The 12,485-nt window shown below is 39.2% G+C and overlaps 1 non-coding gene across 1 annotated transcript; it reads right to left on the bottom strand.

Moving 5' to 3' along the window:
• Nucleotides 1-11,072: 11,072 nt before the first annotated feature.
• LOC112704422 (small nucleolar RNA R71) lies at nucleotides 11,073-11,180 on the bottom strand. Its single transcript, XR_003155048.1, has one exon. It is a non-coding gene; the product is annotated as a small nucleolar RNA R71 (small nucleolar RNA).
• Between the last annotated feature and the right edge of the window lie 1,305 nt (nucleotides 11,181-12,485).

The raw sequence follows: 12,485 nt of genomic DNA, 5'->3' as shown, positions 1-12,485 counted from the left end.
AGGTAGATTTATTGTGGTGATTGTTATGATGATAAGGAAGGGTATGTTGGATTGAACAGAAAGCAGGTTTGGACCCGAAAAGGGTGGCAAAGTCCGAGTTTTAGAGGAGATGCTGCCGAAATTTTATAAAAATTAGAGATTTTGTTTATATGATTATTTAAAAAGATTTAGATTCAAAAGTTATATGGTTTGATTTAGAGTTACTAAGAAAATGAGCATGTTTTAAGTTTGATTCATTTAGAAAAGAATGAACTATGTTTTGAATAGGAACTATTGATGGACGGAATGGGAGGTGTGTGGTGCACGAATTTGTGATCCGCACAACTAACCAGCAAGTGCACTGGGTCGTCCAAGTAATACCTTACGTGAGTAAGGGTCGATCCCACGGAGATTATTGGTTTGAATCAAGCTATGTTTATCTTATTATTCTTAGTCAGGATATTAATTAAAATTATCAGTTGGAATTATTAGATTAGAAAAATAAAAGAGAATAAAAGCGTTACTTGTTGTGCAGTAATGAGAAATATGTTGGAGTTTTGGAGATGCTTTGTCCTCTGAACTTCAACTCTTCCTTGAAATCCTTTTCCACACGCAAAGTCCCTTCCATGGCAAGCTCTATGTAGGGTGTCACCGTTGTCAATGGCTACTTCCCATCCTCTCAGTGAAAACGTTCCTATGCTCTGTCACAGCACGGCTAATCATCTGTCGGTTCTCAATCAGGTTGGAATAGAATCCATTGATTCTTTTGCATTTGTCACTAACGTCCAGCCTTCAGGAGTTTGAAGCTCGTTACAGTCATTCAATCCCAGAATCCTACTCAGAATACCACAGACAAGGTTTAGACTTTCCGGATTCTCATGAATGCTGCCATCAATCCGGCTTATACCACGAAGATTCTGAGTAATGAATCTAAGAGATACTCATTCAATCTGATGTAGAACGGAGGTGGTAGTCAGGAACACGTTCATGAATTGAGGAAGGTGATGAGTGTCACGGATCATCACCTTCTCCATAATTAAGCGCGAATGAACATCTTAGATAAGAACAAGCGTGTTTGAATGGAAGATAAAGGAATTGTATTAATTCATCGAGACGATGCAGAGCTCCTCACCCCCAACAATGGAGTTTAGAGACTCATGCCGTCAAAAAGTATGTAATTCAAATCTGAAAATATGTCATGAGATACAAAATAAGTCTCTAAAAGTTGTTTAAATAGTAAACTAGTAACCTAGGTTTACAGAAAATGAGTAAACTAAGATAATTGGTGCAGAAATCCACTTCTGGGGCCCACTTGGTATGTGCTGGGGCTGAGACTAAAGCTATCCACGAACTGAGGCTTTTCTTGGAGTTGAACTCCAAGTTATAACGTGTTTTGGGCGTTCAACTCCGGATCATGACGTGTTTCTGGCGTTTAACTCCAGACAGCAGCATGTACTTGGCGTTCAACGCCAAGTTATGTCGTATATCTTCGCGCAAAGTATGGACTATTATATATTGCTGGAAAGCCCTGGATGTCTACTTTCCAACACCGTTGAGAGCGCGTCAATAGGACTCCTGTAGCTCCAAAAAATCTATTTCGAGTGCAGGGAGGTCAGAATCCAACAGCATCAGCAGTCCTTTTTCAGCCTAACTCAGATTTTTGCTCAGCTCCTTCAATTTCAGCCAGAAAATACCTGAAATCAAAGAAAAACACACAAACTCATAGTAAAGTCTAGAAATATAATTTTTGCCTAAAAACCAATAATATTCTACTAAAAACCAATTAAAACATACTAAAATCTACATGAAATTACCCCCAAAAAGCGTATAAAATATCCGCTCATCACAACACCAAACTTAAACTGTTGCTTGTCCTCAAGCAACTAGATAAATAAAATAGGATGAAAGAAATTAAGAAGTAATAATATCTAAGAGTTTTAAATGGAGCTCAGATTCTTATTAGATGAGCGGGGCTTGTAGCTTTTTGTTTCTAAACAGTTTTGGCATCTCCCTTTATCCTTTGAAATTCAGAATGATTGGCATCCATAGGAACTCAGAATTCAGATAGTATTATTGATTCTCCTAGTGTAGTATGTTGATTCTTGAACACAGTTATTTTATGAGTCTTGGCCGTGGCCCTAAGCACTTTGTTTTCCAGTATTACCACCAGATACATAAATGCCACAGACACATGACTAGGTGAACCTTTTCAGATTGTGACTCAGCTTTGCTAGAGTCCCCAGTCAGAGGTGTCCAGAGCTCTTGAGCACACTTTTTTTGCCTTGGATCATGACTTTAACCACTCAGTCTCAAGTTTGTAACTTGGACCTGCATGCCACAAGCACATGGTTAGGGACAGCTTGGTTTAGCCGCTTAGACCTGGAACTATTTCCTTAGGCCTTCCTATCCACTGATACTCAAAGCCTTGGATCCTTTTCACCCTTGCCTTTTGGTTTTAAGGGTTGTTTGAATTTTATTCCTTTTGATCCAAATTTTTTTTTAACTGCTTTTTCTTGCTTCAAGAATCAATTTCATGATTTTTCAGATCATCAATAATATTTTTCGTGTTCCTCATTCTTTCAGGAGCCAATATTCATAAAATTTGAGATAAAAATTATGCACTGTTCAAGCATTCATTCATAGAACAAAAAGTATTGCCACCACATGTAATTAATTATAATTTTTACTATTAAGAACTCGAAAAATATAAATTACTTCTTTATTCTAAAAATCTACTACTTTATTCATGCCTGATGATGATGAGAAAAATAAATTATAACTTAATTGAAAATAAAATCAAAATAGATATACTAATTACTACTACTACTACTATATATCTCCTAAGGTAAATTTCTATAATAACACTATCACAGAGTTAAAGCAAAAAAATTGGAACTCAATAACCTGTTATTTTGAGGAGTAGATGTTCCTCTAATCTGTGGGGTGCTTTTCAAGGATTAATTTTTGGCGCTTCAGCTCCCTTAGATCACGCCCTTGCTCTTCCTGTTCCTTAAGCAGTTTTCAAAGCATGCTACTTTGATTGTTCTGTTCTTCCTTTATTTGGTCCATAGCTTCTTGCAATTTGGAAATAGAAGCCTCAAGATGTCCCCAATATTCGAATTGAGGGAGTTCTGGGAGGGCTTCCTGTGCTCTCCTCTTGACTGAATCATCCTGCAGCTGTTGTCTGTCCATTGATATTCTAGTGATTGGCCTCTCAACTGAGATATACTCTGTTATTCTCATCTTCACTCCGGCATCTTTGCAGAGCATAGAAATTAAGCTTGGATAGGCCAATCTGGCGTCCTTGGAATTCTTGTTTGCTATTTTGTATAGCTCACATGAGATCAGTTGATGGACTTCTACTTCTTTTTCCAACATGATGCAGTGAATCATTACTGCTCTTTTAATGGTAACTTCAGAACGGTTGCTGGTGGGCAATATGGAACGCCCAATGAAATCTAGCCAGCCTCTGGCTACTGGTTTTAGATCTTCTCTTTTGAGTTGATTTGGGATGCCAGTCGTGCTGGTGGTCCACCTGGCTTCAGGGATGCATATATCCTCTAGAATCTTGTCCAGACCTTTATTTACCCTCATCATTCTCCTATTAAAGGAGTCTGGGTCATCTTTCAGTTGAGGAAGCTTAAATATCTCCCTGATCTTGTCAGGATGGGTATGAACAATCTTCCCTCTGACTAAGGTCCGATGGTCATAGAGAGCAACTCCAATTATTCTTTGCCTGTCTGTCTGCCATAGATTAGCATAGAACTCCTGAACCATGTTCCTTCCCACTTTCGTTTCAGGATTGGCCAGAATTTTCCAGTTCCTGTTTCGAATTTGCTCTTGGATCTCCAGATATTCATCTTCTTTCAGATCAAATTTGACTTCCGGGATCACTGATCTGTGACTCATTATTTTGTAGTAATGGTCTGAATGTTCTTTAGTTAAGAACTTCCCTTGATTCCAAAGTGGCTTTGGAGTATTCTCTTTCTTGCCTCTTGGGGTGGGTTGTTTTCCTTTAGGAGCCATGATCTTAATGAGTATGTTTTTTGTGATCACGGATAAACACACCAAACTTAGAGCTTTGCTTGTCCTCAAGCAAAAGAGAAGAAAGAAGAGGGATAGGAGGAGAGCAAGTGTGGCATGGTGATGATGAGAGGGGCGCCGAATTCAATATATAGGGAGGGGGTGGGAATTTTCGAAAATAAGAAAAAGATAAGATAGAAGATATGATTTATAAAAGATAGATATGATAAGAAAAAGATATAGTTTAAAAAGAGAAAGATATGAATAATAATTAAAAAGATAAATCTGAATTTTTAATTTTGAAAAAGATTTTAAAAAGATAATTGAGTTTTGAAAACAAACTTAAAAGAGTTGGATTGGATTGAAAAACAATTTGTCTTTATGGATTAAGATATATTTGAAATTTTTGAAAAAGGGATTTTAGAAATTAGGGTTCTTAGAAAATTAATTTGATTTGAAGGATGACATTTTGAAACATGTTGATGCAAGAAATTATGAATTGAAACATAAAAATTTAGAAAATTTGTAAAGAAAAATGAATTTTACCTCCTCCCCACCATCCTGGCGTTAAACGCCCAAACGCTGCATGTTTTGGGCGTTTAACGCCCAAATGTTGCTTCTCCTGGGCGTTCAACGCCCAGCTGATGCATTTTTCTGGCGTTGAACGCCAGGAAGTCTTTTGTCACTGGGCGTTTTTCTGAACGCCCAGGATGCTGTCAATCTGGCGTTAAACGCCCAGAAGGTGCTTCTTTCTGGCATTTAACGCCCAGATGGATACCCTTACTGGCGTTGAACGCCCAGTGGGTGCTTCTTTTGGGCGTTCAACGCCCAAAATGTTTCTTACTGGCTTTTTTTTTTCGCCAGTGAACTTCCAAATTCCCCTGTAACTCTGTGAATTCAATCAATTGCTTTTTTACCTTGAAGATATTTTGACCTATACCTGTAAAAATCAACAGAAACAAATAAAATTAAATTTTGTGATTGGCTGGGTTGCCTCCCAGCAAGCGCTTCTTTAATGTCATTAGCTGGACTATTACTGAGCTTTAATTAAGTCTCAGTTTTGGGCATTCTTGCTCAAAATTGCCTTCAAGATAATGTTTAACTCTTTGTCCATTAACAATGAACTTTTTGTTAGAGTCATTATCCTGAAGCTCTATGTATCCATATGGTGATACGTTTGTAATTACATATGGACCTCTCCACCGGGATTTTAATTTCCCGGGGAATAATTTGAGCCTAGAATTAAATAGCAGAACTTTCTGCCCCGGCTCAAAGACTCTGGATGACAATTTCTTATCATGCCATCTTTTTGCTTTCTCTTTGTAAATTTTTGCATTCTCGAAGCATTGAGTCTAAATTCCTCTAGCTCATTTAACTGGAGCAATCGTTTTTCTCCAGCTAACTTGGCATCAAGGTTTAGGAATCTGGTTGTCCAGTAGGCCTTGTGTTCCAGTTCCACTGGCAAGTGACATGCCTTTCCATACACAAGCTGGTATGGAGAGGTCCCTATAGGGTTCTTGAATGCTGTTCTGTATGCCCACAGAGCATCATCCAAGCTTCTTGCCCAATCCCTTCTACGGTTAATTACAGTCCGTTCCAGGATTCTTTTGAGTTCTCTATTTGAGACTTCAGCTTGCCCATTAGTTTGTGGGTGATATGGAGTAGCTACCTTGTGGCTAACTCTATAACGAACCAGAGCAGAGTAAAGCTGTTTATTGCAGAAATGAGTGCCCCCATCACTGATTAATACTCTAGGGATACCAAATCTGCTGAAGATGTGTTTCTGGAGGAATTTTAACACTGTTTTAGTGTCATTAGTGGGTGTTGCAATAGCCTCCACCCATTTGGATACATAATCCACTGCCACCAGAATATAAGTGCTTGAGTATGATGGTGGGAAAGGTCCCATGAAGTCAATGTCCCATACATCAAACAACTCAATCTCCAAGATCCCTTGTTGAGGCATGGCATAACTGTGAGGTAGATTGCCCGATCTTTGGCAACTGTCACAATTAAGTACAAACACTCGGGAGTCTTTATAGAGACTAGGCCAGTAGAAGCCACATTGGAGGACTCTTGTGGCTGTTCGCTCACTTCCAAAATGTCCTCCATACTGTGATCCATGGCAGTGCCATAGGATCTTCTGTGCTTCTTCCTTAGGCACACATCTACGGATTACTCCGTCTGCACATCTCTTGAAGAGATATGGTTCATCCCAAAGATAGTACTTTGCATCTGTGATTAATTTCTTTGATTGCTGCCTACTGTATTCTTTGGGTATGAACCTCACTGCCTTGTAGTTTGCAATGTCTGCAAACCATGGCACTTCCTGGACGGCAAAGAGTTGCTCATCCGGAAAAGTTTCAGAGATCTCAGTGAGAGGGAGGGACGCCCCTTCTACTGGTTCTATTCGGGACAGGTGATCTGCTACTTGGTTTTCTGTCCCTTTTCTGTCTCTTATTTCTATATCAAACTCTTGCAGAAGCAACACCCATCTTATAAGTCTGGGTTTTGAATCCTGCTTTGTGAGTAGATATTTAAGAGCAGCATGATCAGTGTACACAATCACTTTTGATCCTACTAAATAGGATCTGAATTTGTCAATGGCGTAAACCACTGCAAGTAGCTCTTTTTCTGTGGTTGTGTAATTCCTCTGTGCGTCATTTAGAACACGGCTGACATAGTAAATGACGTGCAGAAGCTTGTCATGCCTTTGTCCCAACACTGCACCAATGGCATGGTCACTGGCATCACACATTAATTCAAATGGCAATGTCCAGTTTGGTGCAGAGATTATTGGTGCAGTGACCAATTTAGCTTTCAGAGTCTCAAATGCCTGCAGACACTCTTTATCAAAGATAAATGGCGTGTCAGCAGCTAGCAGGTTGCTCAGAGGTTTGGCAATTTTTGAAAAATCTTTTATAAACCTCCTATAGAATCCTACGTGCCCCAGAAAGCTTCTGATTGCCTTAACATTGGCAGGTGGTGGTAATTTTTCAATTACCTCTACCTTAGCTTGATCTACTTCTATCCCCTTGTTCGAGATTTTGTGCCCAAGGACAATTCCTTCAGTCACCATAAAGTGACACTTATCCCAGTTTAAAACTAGGTTAGTCTCTTGGCATCTCTTTAGAACAAGTGCTAAATGGTTAAGGCAGGAGCTGAATGAGTCTCCAAACACTGAAAAGTCATTGATGAGCGGATAATTTATACACTTTTTGGCATTGTTTTTAGTATCTTTTAGTTAGTTTTTATTATATTTTTATTAGTTTTTAGTTAAAATTCACTTTTCTGGACTTTACTATGAGTTTGTGTGTTTTTCTGTGATTTCAGGTATTTTCTGGCTGAAATTGAAGGTTCTGAGCAAAAATCTGATTCAGAGACTGAAAAGGACTGCAGATGCTGTTGAATTCTGACCTCCCTGCACTCGAAGTAGATTTTCTGGAGCTACAGAAGCCCAATTGGCGCGCTCTCAACGGCGTTGGAAAGTAGACATCCTGGGCTTTCCAGCAATATATGATAGTTCATACTTTGCCCAAGATTTGATGGCCCAAACCGGCGTTCAAAGTCACCTACAGAAATTCCAGCGTTAAACGTCGGAACTGGCACCTAATTGGGAGTTAAACGCCCAAACTGGCATAAAAGCTGGCGTTTAACTCCAAGACAAGTCTCTACACGAAAATGCTTCATTGCTCAGCCCAAGAACACACCAAGTGGGCCCGGAAGTGGATTTTTATGTCATTTACTCATCTTTGTACACCTTAGGCTACTAGTTCTCTATAAGTAGGACCTTTTACTATTGTATTTTCATCTTGGTTCTTCTGGTTCCCTCTCTGGGGCCGAAACCAATGATCACTTTTGTTCTTATGTATTTTCAACGGTGGAGTTTCTACACACCATAGATTAAGGTGTGGAGCTCTGCTGTACCTCGAGTATTAATGCAATTACTATTGTTCTTCTATTCAATTCCGCTTGTTCTTTGTCCAAGATATCACTTGTTCTTCAACTTGATGAAGGTGATGATTGTCACGATCATCACCATTCGCAATCATGAACAAAGTGACTGACAACCACTCTTGTTCTACAAGCATACGAGGCTTAGTGAATATCTCTTGGATTTCTGATTGCACGATGCATGGTTGATCGTCTGACAACCGAGTGCTCGCCTGACAAACGAGCCAGCCATTTCGTGAGATCAGAGTCTTCGTGGTATAGGCAAGAACCGATGGCGGTATTCAAGAGAATCCGGAAGGTCTAACCTTGTCTGTGGTATTCTGAGTAGGATTCAATGATTGAATGACTGTGACGTGCTTCAAACTCCGAAAGGCGGGGCGTTAGTGACAGACGCAAAAGAATCACTGGATTCTATTCCGCGCCTGACCGAGAACCGACAGATGATTAGCCTATGCTGTGACAGAGCATCAGGGACGTATTTTCACTGAGAGGATGGGAGGTAGCCACTGACAATGGTGAAACCCTACACGAGCTTGCCATGGAAAGGAGTAAGAAGGATTGGATGAAGACAGTAGGAAAGCAGAGAGACGGAAGGGAAGGCATCTTCATATACTTGTCTGAAGCTCTTACATCAATGATATACATAAGTATCTCTATCTTTATCTTTATGCTTTATTCGTTTACCACTATACCCATTTGAGTCTGCCTGACTGAGATTTACAAGATGACCATAGCTTGCTTCATACCACCAATCTCCGTGGGATCGACCCTTACTCGCGTAAGGTTTATTACTTGGACGACCCAGTGCACTTGCTGGTTAGTTGTGCGAAATTGTGTTTATGCCATGGTATTGAGCACCAAGTCTTTGGAGCCATTACTAGGGATTGTTTGTGTTTTGAAAAGTATTGATCACAATTTCGTGCACCAAGTTTTTGGCGCCGTTGCCGGGGATTGTTCTTGTGTATGGACAACTGACGGTTCATCTTGTTGCTTAGATTAGGCATTTATTTTTTCGAAATTCTTGAAGATGAATTCTAGAGTTTCATGGTGATTTGTTGAAATCTGGCTGGCTGAGAAGCCATGTCTAATCTTATTGGACCGAGGTTTCAACTAATCATCACAATAGCTTGTTAATCTCTATCAATCTTGCTATTGGAGCAATGATTTGCTAAAGCTTGGCTGGCCTTTGGTCATGTCTAGTGTTTTGGACCGAAGCTTTCTTTGAAAGCTTGGCTGGCTGTGAAGCCATGTCTAATTCCTGGACCGGAGTCTTAGACTAGCATTGCACTGATTCCTGGAAGTCTCATTAAGAATTTTGATACCTTTTTCCACTTAATTTTCGAAAAACACAAAAAAAATTTTAAAATTATAAAATCCCAAAAAAAAATTTATTTCTTGTTTGAGTCTAGAGTCTCATCTTAAGTTTGGTGTCAATTGCATGTTTTTGTTGCATGCATGTATCTTGAGTGATCTTCAAGATGTTTTGATGATTTCCTTGTTTTGATCTTTGAATTCTATTTGACTTGAGTATCTTTGTGTTTCATATAGTGTCAGTAGTATACAAACTGCTAAGTTTGGTGTCTTGCATGCATTGTTACTTGATTTTAGTTACATTTTAAGTATTCTTTATTATTAAAAATCCAAAAATATTTTCAATTTGTGTATTTTCAAGTCAATAATATAGAATTGAAGATTCAGAACATACTGCAGAGGAATTATGCAGAAAAAGCTGGGCATTCAAAAATGCCCAGTAAAGAAGACAGACTGGCGTTTAAACGCCAGCCAGGGTACCTGGTTGGGCGTTTAACGCCCAAAAAGGGTGCATTTTGGGCGTTAAACGCCAGAATGTGCACCATTCTGGGCGTTTAACGCCAGGATGGCAAAGGGGGAAGATTTTGTTTTCAAATCAATTTTTTTTCAGTTTTTCAAAATCAAATCTTTTTCAAATCAAATCTTTTCAATCAAATGTTTTCAAAATCAATTTCTTTTTTTTAAAGATACTTACTAACAATTAATGATCTGATTGAACATTTTTTGCCTTTTCTGTTGAGAAAGGTTTTATGTTTGAATCATATCTTTTCTTGTTAGGCAAGTCATTAATTTCTGAAATCATATCTTTTAAAATTGTTTTCAAATCATATCTTTTAAAATTGTTTTCAAATCATATCTTCTCAATCACATCTTTTTAAAACCATAACTTTTCAATCATATCTTTTTAATCACATCTTTTTCAAAATAAGTTTTCAATCATATCTTTTTAACTTCTAGTTTCAAAATCTTTTTCAAAAATCACTTGATTTCTTTTCCACTCTTATTTTCGAAAATCAATTAAGTGTTTTTCAAAATGTTTTCAAAATCTTTTATTTAATTTTCGAAAATTCTTCTCTTCCCTCCTTCCCACATCCTTCTATTTATGGAGTATCACTCCTTCTTAATGCACAATTCGAACTCTATCTAATCAAGTTCGAATTCTTCCATCTCTTTCTTCTATTTTTCTTTTCCTCTGACACCTCAAGGAATCTCTATACTGTGACATAGAGGATTCCATATTTTCTTGTTCTCTTCTCTTTCATATGAGCAGGAGCAGAGACAAAGGCATTCTTGTTGAAGCTGACCCTGAACCCGAAAGGACCTTGAAGAGAAAGCTAAGAGAAGCCAAAGCACAACTCTCTTTAGAGGACCTGACCGAATTCTTCAAAGAAGAAGAAGACATGGCAGCCGAAAACAACAACAATGCAAACAATGCAAGGAAGGTGCTGGGTGACTTTACTGCACCTACTCCTGACTTCTATGGGAGAAGCATCTCTATCCGTGCCATTGGAGCAAACAACTTTGAGCTTAAGCCTCAATTAGTTTCTCTAATGCAACAGAATTGCAAGTTCCATGGACTTCCAATGGAAGATCCTCATCAGTTCTTAGCTGAATTCTTGCAAATCTGTGACACACTCAAGACTAATGGGGTAGACCCTGAGGTCTATAGACTGATGCTATTCCCTTTTGCTGTAAGAGACAGAGCTAGAATATGGTTGGACTCTTAACCTAAAGAAAGCCTGGACTCTTGGGAAAAGCTAGTCAATGCCTTCTTGGCAAAGTTCTTTCCACCACAAAGATGGAGTAAGCTTAGAGTGGAAGTCCAAACCTTCAGACAGAAGGATGGAGAATCCCTCTATGAAGCTTGGGAAAGATACAAACAATTAATCAGAAAATGCCCCTCTGACATGCTTTCTGAATGGAGCATCATAGGTATTTTCTATGATGGTCTCTCTGAACTATCCAAGATGTCTTTGGATAGCTCTACTGGAGGATCTCTTCATCTGAAGAAGACGCCTACAGAGGCTCAAGAGCTGATTGAAATGGTTTCAAATAACCAATTCATGTATACTTCTGAAAGAAATCCTGTGAACAATGGGACTAGTCAGAAGAAAGGAGTTCTTGAGATTGACACTCTGAATGCCATTTTGGCTCAGAACAAGATATTGACTCAACAAGTCAATTTGATTTCTCAAAGTCTGTCTGGAATGCAAAATGCACCAAGCAGTACTAAGGATGCTTCATCTGAAGAAGAAGCTTATGATCCTGAGAACCCTTCAATGGAAGAGGTGAATTACCTAGGAGAACCCTATGGAAACACCTACAATTCTTCGTGGAGAAATCACCCAAATCTCTCATGGAAGAATCAAGAGAGACCTCAACAAGGTTTCAATAATAATGGTGGAAGAAACAGGTTTAACAATGGTAAACCTTTTCCATCATCTTCTCAGCAACAGACAGAGAATCCTAAGCAGAACCCCTCTGACTTAGCAACCATGGTCTCTGATCTAATTAAAACCACTCAAAAGTTTCATGAATGAAACAAGGTCCTCCATTAGAAATTTGGAGGCACAAGTGGGACAGCTGAGCAAGAAAGTTACTGAACTCCCTCCAAGTACTCTCCCAAGCAATACAGAAGAAAATCCAAAAGGAGAGTGCAAAGCCATAAACATGGCCGAATTTGGAGAGGAGGGAGAGGAAGTGGACGCCACTAAGGAAGGCCTCAATGGGCGTGCACTGACCTCCACTCAGTTTCCCAATGAGGAACCATGGGAATCTGAGGCTCAAAATGAGACCATAGAGATTCCATTGAACTTACTTCTGCCTTTCATGAGCTCTGATGAGTATTCTTCCTCTGAAGAGGATGAGTATGTCACTGAAGAGCAAGTTGCTAAATACCTTGGAGCAATCATGAAGCTAAATGACAAGTTATTTGGAAATGAGACTTGGGAGGGTGAACCTCCTTTGCTCACCAAAGAACTGGATGACTTGTCTAGGCAGAAATTACCTCAAAAGAGACAAGATCCTGGGAAGTTTTCCATACCTTGTACCATAGGCACCATAACCTTCAAGAAGGCTCTGTGTGACTTAGGGTCAAGTGTAAACCTCATGCCTCTCTCAGTAATGGAGAAGCTAGGGATCTTTGAGGTACAAGCTGCAAAAATCTCACTAGAGATGGCAGACAATTCAAGAAAACAAGCTTATGGACTTGTAGAGAA

The sequence above is a fragment of the Arachis hypogaea genome, chromosome 7 (assembly GCF_003086295.3).
Source record: "Arachis hypogaea cultivar Tifrunner chromosome 7, arahy.Tifrunner.gnm2.J5K5, whole genome shotgun sequence".
In the NCBI taxonomy this organism is placed as follows: Eukaryota; Viridiplantae; Streptophyta; class Magnoliopsida; order Fabales; family Fabaceae; genus Arachis; species Arachis hypogaea.
Note: the sequence above shows the minus strand (reverse complement) of the source record. Positions and strands in the feature narration are given on the sequence as shown.